The sequence below is a fragment of the Poromitra crassiceps genome (assembly GCF_964638095.1).
Source record: "Poromitra crassiceps genome assembly, contig: HAP1_SCAFFOLD_928, whole genome shotgun sequence".
In the NCBI taxonomy this organism is placed as follows: Eukaryota; Metazoa; Chordata; class Actinopteri; order Beryciformes; family Melamphaidae; genus Poromitra; species Poromitra crassiceps.
In genome coordinates, this window is record NW_028151481.1 from 33351 (window position 1) to 53412 (window position 20062).

A 20062-nucleotide genomic window follows, 5' to 3' on the forward strand; every position below is an offset into this window, starting at 1 on the left:
TAATTTTACTAGTATCTATCTATCTAGGCTAATTGTGTTAAACTTCTCGTAAATTAAAGAATGGTAATAATTTAATAATTCATAAATTTGCGGGGTACCACCTGGAATCCCTTCAAGGACCCCTGGTCATCCCCGGACCCCACATTGAGAACCACTGGACTAATGCAGTAACACTCTTACTGCAACACTTTTTATTTGTCAAGAAGAGACTACAATGAATTACCAGATCACCAAAACTCGTCAAAGTGAAGAAAACGCACACTGTGACGTCTCAGTGAGTCTGACATGTCATGTAAAAACCTAGCCTTGTACCAAGACGCTGATTACATTACACTGCATTACATTGCATCAGCGTCTTGGTACACGGCTAGTAAAAACCATGATGTCAACACGTGAAAACATGCGAGAAATCACAACATGGAGGCTAGTGTGGGAATCGGCCTAACGTTAGCTTTTTGGTGCGTTGCCTCCATTTTTGCAGAAACAATGGCATTCAAAATTAAACATTACATTTTCAATCACTGGTCCTTAAGTTACACAGCTAAGCATCAACTAACATTAGCCAACTCTGTCTAGACCGCCAGCTCCGTCCTGGGGCATGCACAGACATGTAGCTTGCGACTAAAACTAGCGTTAGCTTCCGTGCTAATAGCACGGTGCGCTAGCGCTTCTCGCTCATACTGAGCATGAGCTGGCGCTTACTAGGCTACAATGATTACATGTGCTAGCTAGGTTGGCAAAGTTTCGGTTCAAGCACAACGCTGAAACAACCACTGACTGAAGTGGTTCCCGCTTCCTACACTCTTCCTCAGCTGGCCTCCTGACCGTCCTCTCACCTCAGTACCATGGGTGCTAGGGCCTTCAGCTGCTCTGCACCCAGACTCTGGAACTCCTTGCAGTCTGACTCCATCACCACATTCAAATCCCACCTCAAAAGCCACCTGTCCAAATTGGCCTACTCACTTTAATCATATACAGTACGTAATCTATGTTATTCGCCTGCCGTGTGTATCTCCTGTCTTTTCTTTTATCTCCGTCCGTCGTATTATAATGCTGCTGGTGTTTGCAATGCTTGTTTTTATGTATGATATTTTAGAATGTTATGTCTCTTCTATGCACTGTACAATGACATTGGGTGTTTTGAAAGGTGTCACCAAATAAAATGTATTATTATTAGTAGTAGTAGTAGTATTCTGCCACTTATCCCCCATTCGGAATGACCTAATTTGACTGTTTCAGAGAAGAGGTAGTAGGCCTATGTCTAAAGGAATCTCATTTGCAATAGAACTGTACCAGATATCTCCATACAACTCCTCGTTAGTGTTCAATAGCACCCTAGACAATTCAGTAATGGTATATTTTTTAAGGATTTCTGTTTTTCTGATAAATGAGAGAAAAGTGATGATGGAGTCCTATGTTTCTATCACCACAAAGTACAATTTCCGTCTAAACTAAAGCTATGTTTACAGGACTATAATTCATGATCTTTTTAGGTAAATCATTTTCGGACAATTTGGCGATGTAGGACAGCCACCTGATTCATACCTCAGCATATCTGATTAGGAAAAGAGTGAGTATTTTCAAGTTATGGACTTTTTGGTCACCTTTCCCCTATTCGGACTGGCCTAATTTGGCTCTTTTTCAGGGTTTGGGGTAGGCCTAGTTCTAAAGAACAGCCAAAAAAACTTTTTTCCCCCCAAATAAAATTTGACAACAATCAATTTCATTAATGGGAGACCCTAAAGATAAGAAAAATCATTGTTGTGTTTTGTTCTACCTCGGGTATGGGTATCTCAACATCTGAGGGCCCTTTCTGCTAGACTACTAGTTCAAACCATAATCACAATTTTCTGCCAAATCTCATCTCTGCCGCAGCCCGCTGCTCAGGGCTCAGACAGAATATACCGCATGGTATTGTGGGACTAGTACAACATGAGGCTGCAAATGGTGATCTCGCGCGATCTCACACAAGTTATGTGACGATCTCGCGACATTACAGCTGCGTCACAAGCTTGTAGTCCCTGACGCAAAAATACGTGGCAGGTGATTGGATGAGCTATAGCTCTCGCTGTCGTCACACGCTGATTTCAGGCCACTATGAAAAACTGCGGGAAACAAGAAACAAACAAACACACACGCAATTTGGAGCGGATTTGGACGTACAATACAAAACGAGTCGGTGTTATCAGCAGGTAAGGTAATGTCACTTTGTCGGTCAACAGTTTGTGATTAACGTTAGCGTTAGGTCCGAGTTCAGTCAGTGGTTGTTTCAGCGTTGTGCTTGAACCGAAACTTTGCCAACCTAGCTAGCACATGTAATCATTGTAGCCTAGTAAGCGCCAGCTCATGCTCAGTATGAGCGAGAAGCGCTAGCGCACCGTGCTATTAGCACGGAAGCTAACGCTAGTTTTAGTCGCAAGCTACATGTCTGTGCATGCCCCAGGACGGAGCTGGCGGTCTAGACAGAGTTGGCTAATGTTAGTTGATGCTTAGCTGTGTAACTTAAGGACCAGTGATTGAAAATGTAATGTTTAATTTTGAATGCCATTGTTTCTGCAAAAATGGAGGCAACGCACCAAAAAGCTAACGTTAGGCCGATTCCCACACTAGCCTCCATGTTGTGATTTCTCGCATGTTTTCACGTGTTGACATCATGGTTTTTACTAGCCGTGTACCAAGACGCTGATGCAATGTAATGCAGTGTAATGTAATCAGCGTCTTGGTACAAGGCTAGGTTTTTACATGACATGTCAGACTCACTGAGACGTCACAGTGTGCGTTTTCTTCACTTTGACGAGTTTTGGTGATCTGGTAATTCATTGTAGTCTCTTCTTGACAAATAAAAAGTGTTGCAGTAAGAGTGTTACTGCATTAGTCCAGTGGTTCTCAATGTGGGGTCCGGGGATGACCAGGGGTCCTTGAAGGGATTCCAGGTGGTACCCCGCAAATTTATGAATTATTAAATTATTACCATTCTTTAATTTACGAGAAGTTTAACACAATTAGCCTAGATAGATAGATACTAGTAAAATTATAACTTGTGATAGTTCCAGTGAAACTGTTAAACTCTTAACGCCCTATACCTACCTAGGCTACAGATAGTGATGGAATTCTGCACAAAATAATATCTAGCAAAATATTCTCAAATTTGGGTGCAAGAGACACAATTTCATCTCAAATCTGGATTGGTGGCTCTAAAGTGGACTAGGGATCCTTGATATAAAAATGGTTGAGAATCACTGCTATTTAATTACCCTGATGTAAGTTAACAGAGTTTTGTCTGAAAGGCATTTTAGAAAATGTATTCTTCTTGTTACATTTACAGAATGGAAAAAAGGAAAACCTCAAACAGACCAAAATGTCCCTCCAAGAAAGTACGCGATCAGCACAAGTCCCCGGCAGAACCTCCCCAAAAAGAGCAAACTGGTGAGTATTGGGATTGGTGTGTGTGTGTGTGTGTGTGTGTGTGTGTGTGTGTGTGTGTGTGTGTGTGTGTGTGTGCGCGTGCGTGTGTGCGCGTGCGTGAGTGAGAGTGTGACAGGGATGGGACTAGTATGGGAGGAAAAGCTCATTCAGTAAAAAAAAATGTATAGGCAGAATAACAATACAAGGCAATACAATATTAATTTACGGTACTTGTAATGTAATATCACAACAAAATGTTTTAAGTCAGTCTTATATACAGGTTTTACAGTAATTTTATTAAAACTAAATAAATGATGCAGTGAATCAAAATCACTACTTACATTCAATGGGAGTTCTCTTATGGATCCTTGAAAAGTCTTGGGAAAGTTTTGCAATTTTAACTATGGAGATCTGTGGGAAAATAAATAAAAAACTGACCAGTTGCTTCCAATTTTCCCTCTCAGGACTTTATGCTTTTGTCAGGTTTGAGGATGGATACACTGCGAAACTCTTCGACCCATCAGAAATTCTGGGCCAAGATGACAATCCTGCCCAGCTGCAAGATCTTAGGTCAGGACAAAGCATTCTAGCCAAGTGGTCCGATGGGAAATTTTATACCGCCACTGTTGAATACGTTGCACCTTCCGACCAGGGAAAAGCAAAGGGCTGTCCAACTCAACCAAAGCAAACAGCACAAGAATCTTATTTAGAGTTGCTCAAAGCTACCTCACCAAATGCAGGATCTTCAGGTTCTGACACACTAATAATTGAGAGGAGCCCACTCTCGGAATATGGTGTAGAATGCAGTGCTGAATCAGAATCAGCCGATGTGGGCAATGCAGCCGCCCCCCCACTCAACGGCGGCAACACCATTGTCCCATCTTCTGACAATGGCAATGCAGCCAGCCCACCACCCAACGCCAGCAGCACCATTGTCCCATCTTCCAATGATGGCAACGGAGCCAGTCCACCACCCAGTGGTGGCAACACTGTTGTCCCATTGTCCGATGGGGGCAACACAGCCGGCCTACGTTCTTACTGGAGCAACACTGCTGGTCTGTCGTCTGACAGGTGCAACACAGCTGGCCCACTTCCTTACTGGGGCATCACCACTGGCACACTACCAGACTACTGGGGCCCACCACCCTACTGCGGCAACGCATCTGGCCAACCGCCACCACCATACTGGGGCAACGCAGCTGGCCAAGCACCACCATACTTGGGCAACGGAGCAGGACAACCTCCACCATACTGGGGCAACGCAGCTGGCCAAGCACCACCATACTGGGGCACTGCAGCGGTCCAACAACCACCATACTGGAGCAACGCAGCCGGTGCACCGCCTGGCGATGGAGACACGGTCAGTTCACCACTCCAGAGGGGCAACGCAGCTGGCTCACCACCTGACAATGGAGACATGGTCAGTTCACCACTCCAGAGGGACAATGCAGCTGGCTCACCACCTGACAATGGAGACATGGTCAGTTCACAACTCCAGAGGGGCAACACAGCTGGCTCAGCACCTGACAATGGAGACATGGTCAGTTCACCACTCCAGAGGGGCAACACAGCTGCCTCAGCACCTGACAATGGAGACATGGTCAGTTCACAACTCCAGAGGGGCAACACAGCTGCCTCAGCACCTGGTGGCAGGGGCACGGCCAGCCCACCGAACAATGTGACCAGCTCATCATCTGACGAGGTTAACGCAGCCTCCTCACCACCCTACAGGTTGGTCTTTCTGAATGTGTACTAAACTGGTTCTGAATGTACATTACAGGGAAGAAATGTTTCATCTTTCTTGGAGATCATGTGTTAGAGAAACATGATCTCTCTTTTGGTGTTGCACAAGGAAGCTGTCTCCTGCTTTTCTCACTATACATGCTTCCATTAGGTGATATTATCAGAGAACATAATGTCGATTTCCATAGCTATGCTCATACACAACTACACATTTTAGTAGAGCCAAATCATGTAAAGGCACAAGTTTTAATTCCCATAAACAAGGTGACGAGGGCAGCATTATTTCATCTTAGAAATTGGATCGATATGCAATAATAAAAAAATAAAAAAAGCCTGTAAGATTCACATTAATCTGTGGATGGTGAGGTTTTTGATATGTTGTATGATACTCGTCTGCAGTGAGATCTAACGTTAATATCAGAGCAGACTCAGGAAGCACATGGGAAAACAAAATTGAAACATATGGGTTGAGTTCACTTAGTGTGCATTTGTTGTCTTGTTTTATATTTTTATGTCTTGTCTGCCTTAATGTAAAGCACTCTGAGCTGCTTGTTGTGTATGAAATGTGTTGTTGTTAATTACTACAGGGGAAATGCGGCCAGCTCAGCATCCGACGAGGACAATGTAGCCGGCCCACCACCCTACAGGAGCAATGCAGCCCCTGGACAGCAGGCAGCAACTGGAGGGAGACCATGTGATGGATGTAGGAAGATGGACGAAGCCATCTCAAGAATAGGTAAGTAATGTAAGATGTCAAACGTAATTCTTTTGCCCACCAAGTCTGTGTTTTCGTCCGAAATTGTCACGCGTTTAAAAATAAATACGACCTCATGTTGTCAGGTTTACACACTGACTCCAAAACTTTCGTCTGTCATTAAAGTTCGATTTAAGGTTCAATTTTCTGCATTTTTTTTGCATCAGTCAAAAGCCTTTTGCAAGCTGTTTGATCCGTCTGTGTTTTGTCGGAGAGAGAAAGCAGAGTGACCGAGGCTGGAGTCCATTCTGAGCGGCTCCCACCACCTCACTGGCCCCTCTCTGCTCCCTCTCCCTGGGGAGCGGTGCTGCAGCACCCAGCCACAGCACACCACAGCCGGCTAAGCGAGGTGAAGTTGAGCATTGATGGAGCCCTGTGTCCAGTATTGTATGGTAATCATTCCCCGACCAGCTGCCTTCTCCAGTCCACATCACTGCTGCTGCAGATCAGCCGCTGCTGCCTGTCAGTCATGTTGTAATATGGATACAGGAGAGGATGAATATTTGTCTCATATTGCGAATAGAACGACAAAACATAATCATAAAATGCATCGGACTCAGTGTGCAAGGTTTCTGATTTGTTTTTCTGGATGACGGATGGAAGAAAATGCATACGAAACAAACAGACTTTGTGTGTAAAATCCTTTACTGTTCATTCATAAATCAATTTTAATCAGAAAAGAGAAAAAAGAGCTTCTTGGATACTTATAGACAGGTTTTAATTTACGAAGTATAGTACATGTCTACTACAAACAATGTACATCTTCAAATAACAGGGGCACAAATCTTTGTGTTATTTCCCCCCCTCTCAGACCCAGGCCAGGTCAGAGAGCTTCAGAATCTTCTCACCCTCATTGGAGACAGACATCGTCGTGACCTGGAGCTGGACAACAGCCCATCGGCACCAGGCCAGCAGGAGTTGTATCCTGACAGCGGCTTGTTCATCTCATCGTTCCGCCTTGCTGCCATGCATCAGGCATCAAAACAAGATTGCCTGCGCCTGTTTCATCTTCTTTTTGATGCATTTTTCTCTGCTGAAGATTGTGTGAATGCGGTCGTCTTTGGACGCCATGGCAAGATCCCTGAGGGGAAGAGACTCCTTGACCAGAAGATGGTCGACGGAATTAAAAGTAAGTTGAAAGCGGTTGAGTGCAGTTGTTGTGTTATGTCTTATTTTTCAAAATAACTCATGCCATTTTTGGATGCTTTTGTATTCCAGCCTACGTCCTGAGATGTGCCACCTTGGAAGGTTGGACAGGAGTCGATGAAACCAAACTGAAGAAAGCTTTCATCAACAAGTGTCGCACAAGAGCAGGCCCTAGGTAGCTGTGACTTGCAAGCAGGTATGTGTGGACTGCTTTCGCTATCTCAAACTCTTTCTTTGTTTCTCACTCACTCTAGGATATAGGGACATATGAAATCTCTACAGTTTCTGATTTTTTTTTTCTTGTTCTGATGACTTTGCTTTCTTCAACATTTTTCTCAAGTGGAAACCAAGTTGAGGTGATGTAAGGGACGGGATCCCACGCAAGACACCCCCCCCCCCCCCCCCAAAACACCCCGATCGAAAACAGAACAATTTATCTCAGCCTATTTTACAATTATGAAATCGTTTAGGCTGCTACAATAATTAAGTGCACTTTGGATTTTGATAATGAGGCCTACTTTTATCCATTTCAGCCAAACTATTGAAAATTCTGTAATATTCCCTGTTTTACTGTTGATTTGATTATATTAACTTTTTGACCAACAATTTGACCATTTTCACACCCCAAAATTCCCCCCAAAAGACAAGTATGCAATGTTTCCCTGCAGGTGTTTCCTCTTGTCAGGGTGCGAAAGCCTCTGCTGTGTTTGCAGCTCCTTAAGTCAGTGGTTCCCAACCCTTTTTGCCCTTGAGCTGTTGTGACATGCCAATAGTACCTCCTCACTCATGCATGTTAATGATTCTCCTAAATTAGTTCTATTAAACTTTTAGTATCTGACACAACCGATTATTAAATGAAAATAGTAAATGAAAATACCGTAGTTGGAATGACTCACGTTTAAGACATTTACATTTGAGTGAGAAAATAATATTCAGACTCGCCCAATAGCAGGTTCAACTCCTTTTCATCAGTCACCTGAGCTTTAATTAATGGAGACAATTGAGCTTTTTTTTTTACTTGACTTCTGACAGTTTTCGATTTCGACAATGTGTCCGTTTTACCAATAGGTGTTTAGTGCTCTGGTGCTGCAGTAAATGGGCTGGCTTCATTGAATTATTGTTAGTTGACTTAATTTTGATCCTCAATCTTTCCATGCAAGCTGTTCACGTACACCTTGTTCTTCTCTTGGTCCTACAGGCCGGACAGCGACTACCAGGCCATGCAGAGCAGCATGTCAGCTGTCTGGGTCTGCTCCAGCTTGCTCGGTCTGGCCCTTCTACCTCTGGAGTCTGGTGGCCCCCGTGGACCTCTCTGGCAGAGTTCAGCAGCTACAACACCTCACCGGAGCTAAGAGACTCTTCATTATTTTGTTTGTTTACACTGAATAAGCACACTTCTAGTGCTTAAAATCGGCTGAAGAGACTTGTTATTTTGTTTATTTGCATTGAATGAGCACAGTTCTAGTGTTTAAAATATGTTGAGGTAATTATTTTCAGACAGAGCTAGAAGCCTATTCTTTATTTGCACTTAAAGAGCAGACAGATGTAGCATTTTAAAGAGGACATGAAACATTTAATCATATGACTTGAGTTAATTTGCGTTTCACCCCAAACAAGACAGGACACTGCTTGCAAGTCTGAAATGTACCTAGATTTGCTAGAAAGATTGACATTTCAGCTTTTCGCCAACTACAGTTTGACAACTACTACTGTAGGGCGCTGCTTGATGATGTCACTAGGTTGACAGTACAGTAGGCTACAGTGGAATACAGGCTAGTTGTGTTGGTATTAATTATTTAGAATTTTAACAGGCTCACAGAATGTTGTGTTTCTGACTTGGATTGTGGTTGTTTTGATTCATCAAAACATTCTAAATCATTACTACTGTACAGTCAACGTAGTGACATCATCTAGCAGTGCCCTACTTGGCGAAAAGCTGAAATGTTAATCTTTCTAGCAAATCTAGGTAAACTTCAGACTTGAAATGCAGTGTCTTGTCTTGTCTGAGGTTAAATACAAATGAACTAGAGTCATATGATGAAATGTTTCATGTCCTTTTTTCAATTATTTATTTGTGTATTGTCATGCTTTAAGATCAGCTCAGTTGGTTCTTTTCAGAGCGAAGAGCCTCTTGTTTACTTGCACTGAAAGAGCAGACCGTTGTAGCACTTTATTTCCTAAACCTAAAACCTCCAGAACCATTGTTCAGGGCCATATGATTTCCGCAAAACAGAATAATTTGGCTGAAATTGATAAAAGTAGGCATAATCATCAAAATCAAAAGTAGACATCATTATTGTAGTAAGATAAATTATTTCATAATTGTAAAATAAGCCACCATAAATCATTTGATTTTCAATTGGGGTGTTTTGAGAGGGTTATCAGTCTTGCGTGGGATCCTTACGTCACCTCATAACTTGGTTTTCACTTTGAGAAACATGTCAAAGAGGCTGCGTGAGAGAGCCATGTCATAAAACAAAAATGTACCCTAACCCCTAAACTAAAATTAAAATGGGGGAAACAGAATTTGGGGAAAAATAGTGGAATATGGAAAAAAATAAACTGATTTCATATGGCCCTAGTTGCTTACTTTTGATGTCTGCACTTTACTTGTTGCACAAATGTAAAAAAAAAAAAAAAAAAAGGCACTTGTTAACAAGTTTGTATTTTTTTTATTTCAAAATAAGCAATAAATCTGACGTTCTCTGACTTTCTGTGTTTCCTCTACAAATCTATCCAGAAACAGCACACATTGTCATCAAGTCTGGCCAGCAGGGATCTCTGTCCTTCTGCTGGTCAAATGATCCTGCTAAAAATGTCATTTCTTGTGTTCTTTGTACAATATATTATATATTTGTCTGTTTGTTAGCAGGATTACAGAAAACCTATGAGGGGAGGGAGAGGGCGGGGCTAAGCAAAAGGGCCCCTAACTAGCGATGAGAAGGTTGTAGAGAGTTGGGATTCGCGGTGTGGGTGGTGAGGGAAGGAGGCAGGGTTAAGGAAAAGGGGCCATAGCTAGGGATAGGAGGGATGTAGAGTCGGGGTTCGAGGGCTGGGTAGGGGGAATGCCTAGGTGTATTTAAAGGTGGGAGTGGGTGTGGTCAGGAAAGGGGGCGGAGCTATGGATCAATTATGCTACCGTCTCATATATAGCTTCATTTGGACATTTAAGAGAAATAAATGAGACAAGGAGGAGACATTGGACATACAATGATGAGATCTCCTATAGGGATCATACTTCTCAGGTTTGTCTCATGAAAGTCTCAGACTCATCTCACATTCTTTCTCAAATATTGCTCAATTGAACACCATTTGTCTCAAATCAGTCTACTAGTAGTACATCTCATTTTACTCTCGATTATTGCTCCTAAGGGACCCTTAGGAGCAATAAATAAGACACAAATGAGCACAGAATGATTCATAAATGAGAAGGCTCTAGTTAGTCTCAAGAGATCAGAATAAGCAACAGATGAGCAACAGATTTTTTGCTATGGGCTGCTTAATCAAGCACTTGTTTAACCACAAGGGGGTGCCACAGTGCTAGCAACACAGCTGCACCTCCACAGCACTAATAAACAATCCCTCAGACACATTTCATCCCAAGTATTGGTTCATACTAAACAAATTAATTCAATTTGTGAGTTTATATATGTTTAAAATGAGGTTTAAAATGTGACAGAGGACAAATTAACGGCTTTATCAATACTGATTACCATTAAATAAGCTTATTTGTTTGCTTATTGTAGATACAGGGTAGTTCAGATGCCAGAACGCACTGTTTAGCCCTGTGTGGTTTCGCACTAATTCAACTTAACATGTGTGGTGAAAAGTGCCGACTTGAAAACCCCAATGACATACCCGCTCTCACCAACTAGCGACATCAGATCTGGTGCATGGCTAAATGACAGGCCGCTGACAGTGGGGTGGCTACAAGCCTGTTTAAGTACGTATCCGCACTAACCGGAACTCTCCCTTGTTGTTGGAGACGCGTTCGGGAGCGCAGTACTTGGCGGAGCTCTCCAGCACCACAATGTGGACGGTCTTGGTGGTATTGCCCCTGCTTGTCCTGACGCGACACTCCCAGTTCCCCGTAGAACCAGGCTGGATGTTGGAGATGGTCAAGGCACTGGTGGAGAACAGAAAAGAGAAAATGTCTTCAAAATGTTCACAGACACACAGATAAATCTGTACTCGCCTAATGTGACATTAAAACAAGCCAGACAGAAGAATAGGTCTTAGGCCTTGGCCACACTGATCCGTCAGACAATGGACAGAACAGATAGCCCGATAGATTTATGTCCGTTGCATGTACAAGTAACCTACTTGTACAGCAGGTGGCGGTAAGCACCTTGAAGGTGTCAGCGACCCGCCTATAAACCGAGAGAAGAAGAAAGCTGGCGTCAGCTAGCTGTTAGCTCTGTGCGCTACGTTACTTATGTGGCAATAAAATGCCACCGAATGACCAGATTAGATGGTGAAATCAGACGGTGACACTGACTATCACGTTGTACAACAGCGGGATGGTGTACACAGCATTAATTATAGCCTCCTTCACTGCCTCGGCCGCCATCTTCTTTGAAAAGTTGAAACAAATCTCGGAATGCCTCCTCTCGAGACCTCGACTCTGATTGGCTAAACGGACAGTGACTATCCGACCATCCGATACGTCCATCCAGAAAAAGTTCATCCCTCTTCAACTTTCTGTCCATCAAAACGTATGCAAATTTTCTGGATACGTACGCTTCTGAGTGCTCCACGGACAGTCGGACAGCTGTCATTGAAAATGAATGGAAGTGAACAGAGAAATGAACGCACACGGACAGACACCACGGATCAGTGTGGCCAAGGCCTTAGGCATTGGAGGTCCGCGCTTCTAGGTCAAGATAATCAATTTAAGTGGGCTGTCGCCACTAAACACGCCTGATGCTTCTTTCATAGAGGTCCTTCATTTATACTGAATTCACTATAATTAAAGGGATACGCCACTTTTTCGGGAGTTTAGCTCATTTGCCATATCCCCCCCACATAACCAAGGTACACCATGCCTTTACCGTCACTGTCCAAGCAGTATACGGTGAGCTACAGTCTTGAAGTTAGTAAGGATCGTCTTAGAATTGAGGCCAATGGTACACCCGTTCAAAATAACAAAACACAGATCTAATAGCGCCAAAATACATGTTGTGCTTCGGGTACTCAGTCACCACACAATGAAATATCAATCAATAGTTACGTAAACGTCATTTTCGGAGTAAATCCCCACACCGAGTCACTTGCTTGTTTGCCCGTAAAGAGCGCTTCCGCTGTAAACAGTGCATGCGTTGTATGTTGCGCATGCCTGGCGGCCATGTTTAAGAAGTAATTCTGGCTATGTATTTACCTTAAAAAAAAGCTAATTTCTCCACATTTGGATTAATATTTCATCTCGTGGTGAGTATCCGAAGCACAACATGTATTTTGGAGCTAGTGAAGAATAAAAAATATATTTATTTATCCCCCCGAACAATCACCAGCCTATTACTATAGCAATACATGACACATAATCATCGTGACAAAATGCAAGAAGATCGTCGCCTGACCAGCGATGGACATAAAGAAGTTGTTCCCAGGGCGCCGTACGCTGCCCACTGCTCCTGGCCTGCCCCGTGGAGAAAGGACCGGCCAGGATGGGAGAAATGGCGAGGCTAAATTTCACGGCGCCATTGAAGCGTGTGTGTGCATGCGTTGTTGATGGTTGCTTATGACAAATACAGATGGGGTTTGTCTGTCCCGTTTTGTTTCATCACATATTAGATTCGCCCGCATACAATTAACAGCTCGATCATAAACAGCTGCAAAGACATCAGAGTGGACAATCTCACACACACACACACACACACACACACACACACACAACACAGCCTGCATAAACATGAATGGACTTGGCCATACCTTGCGATGAGGGAGCAGTTCTGCACCATGCTCTTCTCGATGTAGATGCCTTGGGCGGCGTCCGGCTCCACCATGCGGCCGTCTTGGTACCACAGCACCTGCATGTCCTCGGCCACGAAGGAGGCCTCACACTGGAAGGGCAGGCTGTCCCCCTGGAAGACCAACTGCCGCTGGGACAGAGTCAGCTGGAAGGAGGGCAGTTCGAGCGGCGCGTCTGCGGCAGAGAACCAGAAGACGAGGTGTGTAAAACTAATTCTGATGTCCCGAAAATGACACATGGCAGAAATGGCCGTCAAGCACTCCCTTTTATCAAACTGTTAGCTTCTTAACGAAACGATTCAATTTAACGTGACGACCATCAAAAAAACGACAAAAAAAAACTTTTCGCATTATTTCTAGTCACAAAATATCTCAGAAAGACTCAGCAAAATAATATAATATATAATAATAATATAATATAATAATTATTTCCTGGTTCTTAGTTTTTTGGGGGGGGGCGGGGTGATTTGTTACATTTATTCGGGAGACAAGACAATGTCTTTTTGTTCCACCCATGGCATATTTTGGAGAGATAGGGAAAATATAGCGGTGCCTTGAATTCTGGGGTAGGATAATAGTTTTGTGCTATTTGTCATTCATGTCATGCAGTTGCCATGTATTTCATAACCCCCAAACTGATAAGATATGAGCAAGTACAAACAAAGGCAGCAGTGCCCTGCACGCCCCCTCTCTTATCTCCTGTGTCATTGCACAAGCTCCCCAAACACCAGCCTCTCTGATACCAAGAGGACAGAAACTAAAGAGGCAGTTCACCATTTTGACAATACTACCCCGCTGACTGATAACTCAGTGCTGGGGCTTTTTTCAACCGGCCAACATCTTAACTGGTTCCTTTAGAGCTATAAAGTACCGCAGGAATGAGTCCGGAAGTAGCACTTCCGGTTCGTAGGGGGAAAAGGAAAAAGTGAATGGGACTTTGTTGTGGGGGTTTCGGTTACACGCATGAAATAAGGTCTGTGTTTAGCTAAAGTTTATGAAACAGCGAGGTTTGTGTTCAGATCTTCACAAACGAGGACCACTTTTATGACTTTTGAAGCGTGAATGCGTTCTTTTTTAAACGCGACTTTCAGAAAATGCTTCAAAAGTCATAAAAGTGGCCATGGTCATTTCATGCATTTAACCTAAATCCCCGTACTAAAATCCCATTCACCTTTCCCCTTGCGAACCAGCATGGTGGCAATTTCTGGGTAAGCCTACAAAAATCCCTGCAGTACTCCATTGCCCTCTGGATTCATCTGGATTGCAGAGATGCTCGCGTTCGGGTCGGGAAGGGCGTTAAAATCACTTTTAGGTGATTTGAGCGTGTAAGGCGATACAGTGTGTTTGTGCCATGTCTGAGAATACATCTTTGAGGCTGGGAATGCATTTCCAAATATTGTCAACGGGAAACATGAGCTCACAAGTTCTACATTTAGAGCACAAGTGAAACCGGACATCTTGGGTGTGTCACCAAACTTTTCATTACGCAAATAGGTGAGTGTGTTGGTGGTGGAAAAGCACGGTGGATGGTGGATGAAGCAAACCCATCATCAATATAATAAGAAAATAATTAGATGGACTGTTTGATAGTTTCACTCAGGGTTGCATTAAATAAAACATCCCTAGCTCAGACTATCATGTCCCTTGATAATGGAGCGTAATATGAGTGACACACAAACAGCCAATCATTTAACAGACAAATCCTAAAGTTCCCACCCACACACATATTAACACATTGAGTGCCACAGCGCTTCAGTAAAATTGTCTGGAGCCTGTGCCAGATTCACTTCCATTCAGTTGAAAACAGCTATAGCTATAGCTATTTTTTCTATTAGGGCTATATGGACAGGGCTGGACTCTAATGAAACATTGGACACTCCTGCTTCTTTCAAAGAAGAAATTTTGTTTCTAGACAGTTCCATTATGAAATGACAGCCTCTGAAAGAAGAGCACTTTCAAGGGTTTTCTGCTGTCTTTTTTTACTTTTCAAGATAAAGTCACTTTTATGAATACTTTTTGCACTCATGATTATTATTATTATTATTTTTCTCCTGCTTCTTTTTATTATTAGACATTACATTACATTACATTACGGCATTTGGCAGACGCTTTTATTCGACTTACAATATCAGAACTTACAATATCACATTTTAGTCTAACACTAACGCTAGTCTAACACTAACGCAAGTCTAATTTCAAGCACATTCACTGACTCTAGCTAATATTTTCTGATGTAGTGACGTGGTGTAGTTCTGTGCAGCCTGCGTGCCCCACCCCCCTCTCCCCCCCTGAGCTGCAAACTCCTCCCCACACGCACCCAGTCTATTTTCGGAGCCTCCGTTTTTGCGCCGGGCGGCTGACGGCGGCTCCCAGGCGGATCCGAGCGCGACAAGGAAATGCCAAACGGGACTGCAGGAAAAGGTTTGGCCGTTCGGCGTCAGGTGCTGCCTTTCTGGCGGGTAATCGTGTGGAGAAACTATATGCAGACAGATAGACAGAGGCAGAGGAGCTCAGTTGTGGGCGCGGATCGCAGCCAACTGTCAGCTGCAGACAGAGCAATCTATATGGCTCTGGCTGCAGCATGCATCGGTTTCTCTTTGATCACGGCTTTCTCCTGCACAAAGTAAAGGATCTGAGCGCCAAGGTTTTAAGGTGGCGCAGCTGCCGTGTAGATTTTTAAGGTGGCGCCGTGTGATCCCTTGAAGGGATTCATGCTCACTGGCTGGGTACGACCTTAAACAGCAGAATTATGGAATAATATGAATTATGATATTGGGACGTCCACAGACGTCCTTGGCACTTCTCGTTACTTTTTTTTAGGACGTCCACAGACGTCCTTGGCACTCAATGTGTTAAGTGGCAGACTGAACGTTTGTTTAGTCTCTTAAGGGCTCTTAGACAGCAGCTTAGCCCAGACTAGCCTCAGGCTAGTGAAGGTCGTGAGCCTGCCAAAACCTGGTAGCGCGGCAGTCTGCGTTTTGTTGGGCTGCCCGTCTTTACAGACCAGACTTCTCTTCACTCACCACGCCATTTAACATTCACCAGCCCTCCGCTCAACGCCCTGGCCAGTGGCCGACCATTCCTGGTTTCTCCCAGGAGTCTGCTGCCTCGTCTGAAGCAGAGTACAAGAGGTAACAGAGCCAGACTCTATTGGGTTTTCCCAGAGCTAATTACACAGCCGCAACACTCCATTTGTGTCTTTTTAATGGTTGTGTTAACATTCAAATTATTACCTGTGTGACTTGATAAATAAGCTGATTGAATATAATGTGGTTGAATCCAACCTTTGTACTCATGGTCTTTATTAAAAATAGACAAAAAATTATCAATAATTATTGATATCGACTGATATGCAATCATCATCATCATGAAGTGATGTAACTCAACTGGACGTTATGTCATCAGTGATGTCACTTGAGCAATTGTGCATTGTGACATCACTGATTATGTCATAGGCATTGTGACATCATCAGTGATGTCTTAAGAGCAATAGTGAGATCATCAGTGATGTCATGAGAGCAGGTGAGCCTGCACAGCGGTCGAGCTGCATGGCGGGCGAGGGAGCAAGTGAACCCGCACAGCGGTTAAGCTGCAGGGCGGGTGAGGCCGCGCAGTGGCCGAACTGCACATGCGAGCTGCAGGGCGGGTGAGGCCGCGCAGTGGCCGAGCTGCGCATGCGAGCTGCAGGGCGGGTGAGGCCGCGCAGTGGCCGAACTGCACATGCGAGCTGCAGGGCGGGTGAGGCCGCGCAGTGGCCGAGCTGCGCATGCGAGCTGCAGGGTGGGCGAGCCCGTGCAGCGGGCGAGCCTAGGAATCGAGCGCGCGAGATGCCGAGTATTTTACATCAACATATATTTTTTGACTATATAGCCCAGCCCTATACAGTATAAATGTATACAGGGCAGGTGAAGTGTGTGTGACCCTACCACAGGTGAGGAGTTCAGGCTTGATGGAGGTAATGAGTTGGCCCTGGAGAGATCGGGGGTAGAAGCACCGGGTGTCCTTCACCCCGATGTTCCTGTCTTTGATCCAGCGCAGCAGCCACAGGAGGTTGCAGTCACACAGCAGGAAGGGCGTCTGAAACTCTCTGGGGATGTACAGCAACACACAGAAGATCAGTTTCAGGCACTGCCATTGGTAAAGTATCCAGTCAGGTGACGTGAATGGTACGTATGCAAATTAGCTATTTGCCTGATGGACAAACACCGTCTTGTTTTTGCATTTTACAGCTTCAGCGCCGCATTATGTAACTTTTATCTTAATCTAACAGCTTTTTAATCATTTTGATGATACAGTGACTTCTAATGGGGAGAATGGCAGCTCGGCCTGTTTCTGCACTATGGATTTTTGGTGGCTGCGTCCCAGTGCGGCTTGACAGTGTCAAGTTGCCTGGAACATTTAAGTCCATTTCCTGCACAGCTCCTTCGAATTAAAAGTTTTCCACTGACAAACTAATGGCATGCTTTTATTGTGAAGTACATATAGGGAGTTAAACATGTTTCGCTTTCTAGCTTGATCAACGGCGCGATTAACTACTTATTTCACTGAAACAAGTCGAGACAACATCATTTGGGGATATTTGGAGCTACCCCCCCCCCCCCCCCCCCCCCCCAGCAAACCAATTATAAACACTGCAGGAAGATTAGCAAAGTAGAGAGTACAAGCAGAAACATTAAAATAAGGCTGGTATCTGAACATACAAAGTGGGAAGTGTAGCATTTAGGTGGCGTCGCAGTTTCCCCAAATAGAAATGGGGACAGAATGGGGTTTTAAAGCATTCTGATTGACTTAAAGGACGGCTTTCCCGTGGGGAATATGAATATATATTAAATCTCACGCCCCTAAGGTTTTCGAATCCGTTGAAATTTTTGAAATTGGAGGGTCACTGCCAGAGATATCAACCGAAATCCACTCTGTGTGTGTGGGGGGGGGGGGGGGGGGTGGAGGGGAGGGGCGGGTGTGGGGACCCGAAATCCTACATTTCCCACAATGCACTGGGCTCGCATGGCCTTCGTTTCCACGCCCACCCCTCAGGCATTTGGCTGATATCAAACTCCAGTAGGTGGCGGTAATGCACATATATGCTTGCCAACCGCCATGAAAGTCAAAGAAGAAGAAGAAGAAGGCTTCGACATAAAAACATTTAGTAGAACAAGAAAAAATCAAAAATAAAATTGCCTCCAAATTGCACCAAATTTAAACCGAAGTATATATGTCGGGAGATGTCTTCATAAAAACAAATTCATGCATTTTAAGGCATTTTCCAAGGAGTTACGCGCATCTGATGTTGTAACTATGTGTGTAAAAACGGGTACATTGCTCAGCGTTGATTTCGTTACTTCAACGCACCTACTACTAGATGTAAAATTTGACGAGCTTTCCAATGCCGCCAGTCCCGTGTCTGTACGTGTTTCCGTTCCCGAGATATGGTCTCTTTGCAAGGAGCTATGGGAAGCTAATATTAGCTACCGTAGGCTAGGCGGTGGAAAAAGATGGCTGCCTTTTGTTTTTCTTCAAGACCTCTGAAGGGGCGTGGAGGACCTCTAGAGGCGGGACCATTGCGGCACAGGCCCACAACACTGTAGTTCATAGGTGCTCGACTTCCGCAAGGCTGGACTTGTCGCCCCGACGCGTTTTGCGTCAGAGCGTCATGGAAATAATGTGAGAGATGGTTGATAGGTCAGGCAGTGAACAACCAATTTCAAAAATTTCAACGGATTCGAAAACCTTAGGGGCGTGAGATTTAATATATATTCATATTCCCCACGGGAAAGCCGTCCTTTAATTGTCACGGTGAATATCCTGTGATTATGCTTGAATAACAACACGCGGACTCCTTCCTTGTCATCATACTTACAACGTTTTCAGAGACACCAAGCTGTCAAAGGTCCCCTGAGCCAATGACGAGAACATGTTCCCTGACAGGTTTCTGAGGAGAAAAACACAACAACGGTGATCTGACACATTTGATAAGAAACTGATCAAAAACCGATGATGCGGTAATGTGTCGTGTTTACATGAATGCCTACTAGACAAAGTCTGTATAATCATTGATTTTCCAGCACAAAACATATTCAATATTGACGACTTACAGTCTGACCAGGCTGGTGAGGCCCTTGAAGATGTCCACATGAGACAGCCAATGCGGTTGTTGGATAAATCTCTGTAATGCACAAAGAAAGAGAGGCATCTGGTTGGTTTCGTCCACATTTCAAAAACAATGCAAAAACGACAGCTACAATCGGCTGAACAACCATCAATAGGCAAGTAGTTGTGTGAGTTTTATGTCAGAGACTCGCTATATCCACTCAGGGGAACTTGCATTTTTAAGACATCCATGGCAAGGACCAACACTAAAGGCAAATGCACATCTGTAAATGGAGTACACTTATGGAACAACCTCGACAAATAATTAAAAACATGCACTTCTGTCACCAAATTTAAAAAGATGTTTAAAACTCAGGTACTCAATAAATATAAAACATTATGAAAAACAATCCAACCACCAACAAAATCGAAGATAAGATTGTACAATGATCAACCAAAACCAAATCAAACAAACAAGGACCAATGTATTTGCTACTAACCTGAAACAACTGCATTGACTTGTCTAACATGGTGTATATATGGTATATTGAAGTATATGTATATATATATATATGCTAAAATATATGTATATATGTATGTATTATATATGAGCACGATCACTTGTAAATTTCTTTCTAAAAATTCTTTCTGCAGTTTAGTTAAATACCAAGATTGAAACTGCGTTAACATGTTTTGTTTTTGTAATTTTCTTTTATTTACATAGGGTAGGCAAAATAAGCTGCGGCTTCAGCCTACACCTTCTCGGCCCTTCTTGCCACAACTCATTGTATGCGTGTATTGTCATGTTTTGTTGAATGGACCGAAATAAACTAACTAACTAACTAACTAACTAACAACAAGATAAGCCGTGGAAAATCAAATGGAATCATGTGACAAATTGATAAATACCAGGAAATGTATGTTTTAAGACAGTGAGATACAGCCAGACAGGGTTTTCAA

At 43.7% G+C, this 20062-nt stretch overlaps 1 pseudogene across 1 annotated transcript in view; it reads right to left on the reverse strand.

Moving 5' to 3' along the window:
• Positions 1 to 19178, reverse strand: part of LOC310771643 (adhesion G protein-coupled receptor A3-like) — a 32656-nt pseudogene extending 13478 nt beyond the window's left edge. Inside the window, exons 1-5 of the transcript in view lie at positions 19108 to 19178; positions 18873 to 18944; positions 16942 to 17102; positions 12977 to 13190; positions 11010 to 11174 (exon numbers count right to left, since the gene is read on the reverse strand). The product of the transcript in view is annotated as an adhesion G protein-coupled receptor A3-like (transcript). The remainder of the gene's footprint in view (positions 1 to 11009; positions 11175 to 12976; positions 13191 to 16941; positions 17103 to 18872; positions 18945 to 19107) is intronic.
• Positions 19179 to 20062: the final 884 nt, after the last annotated feature.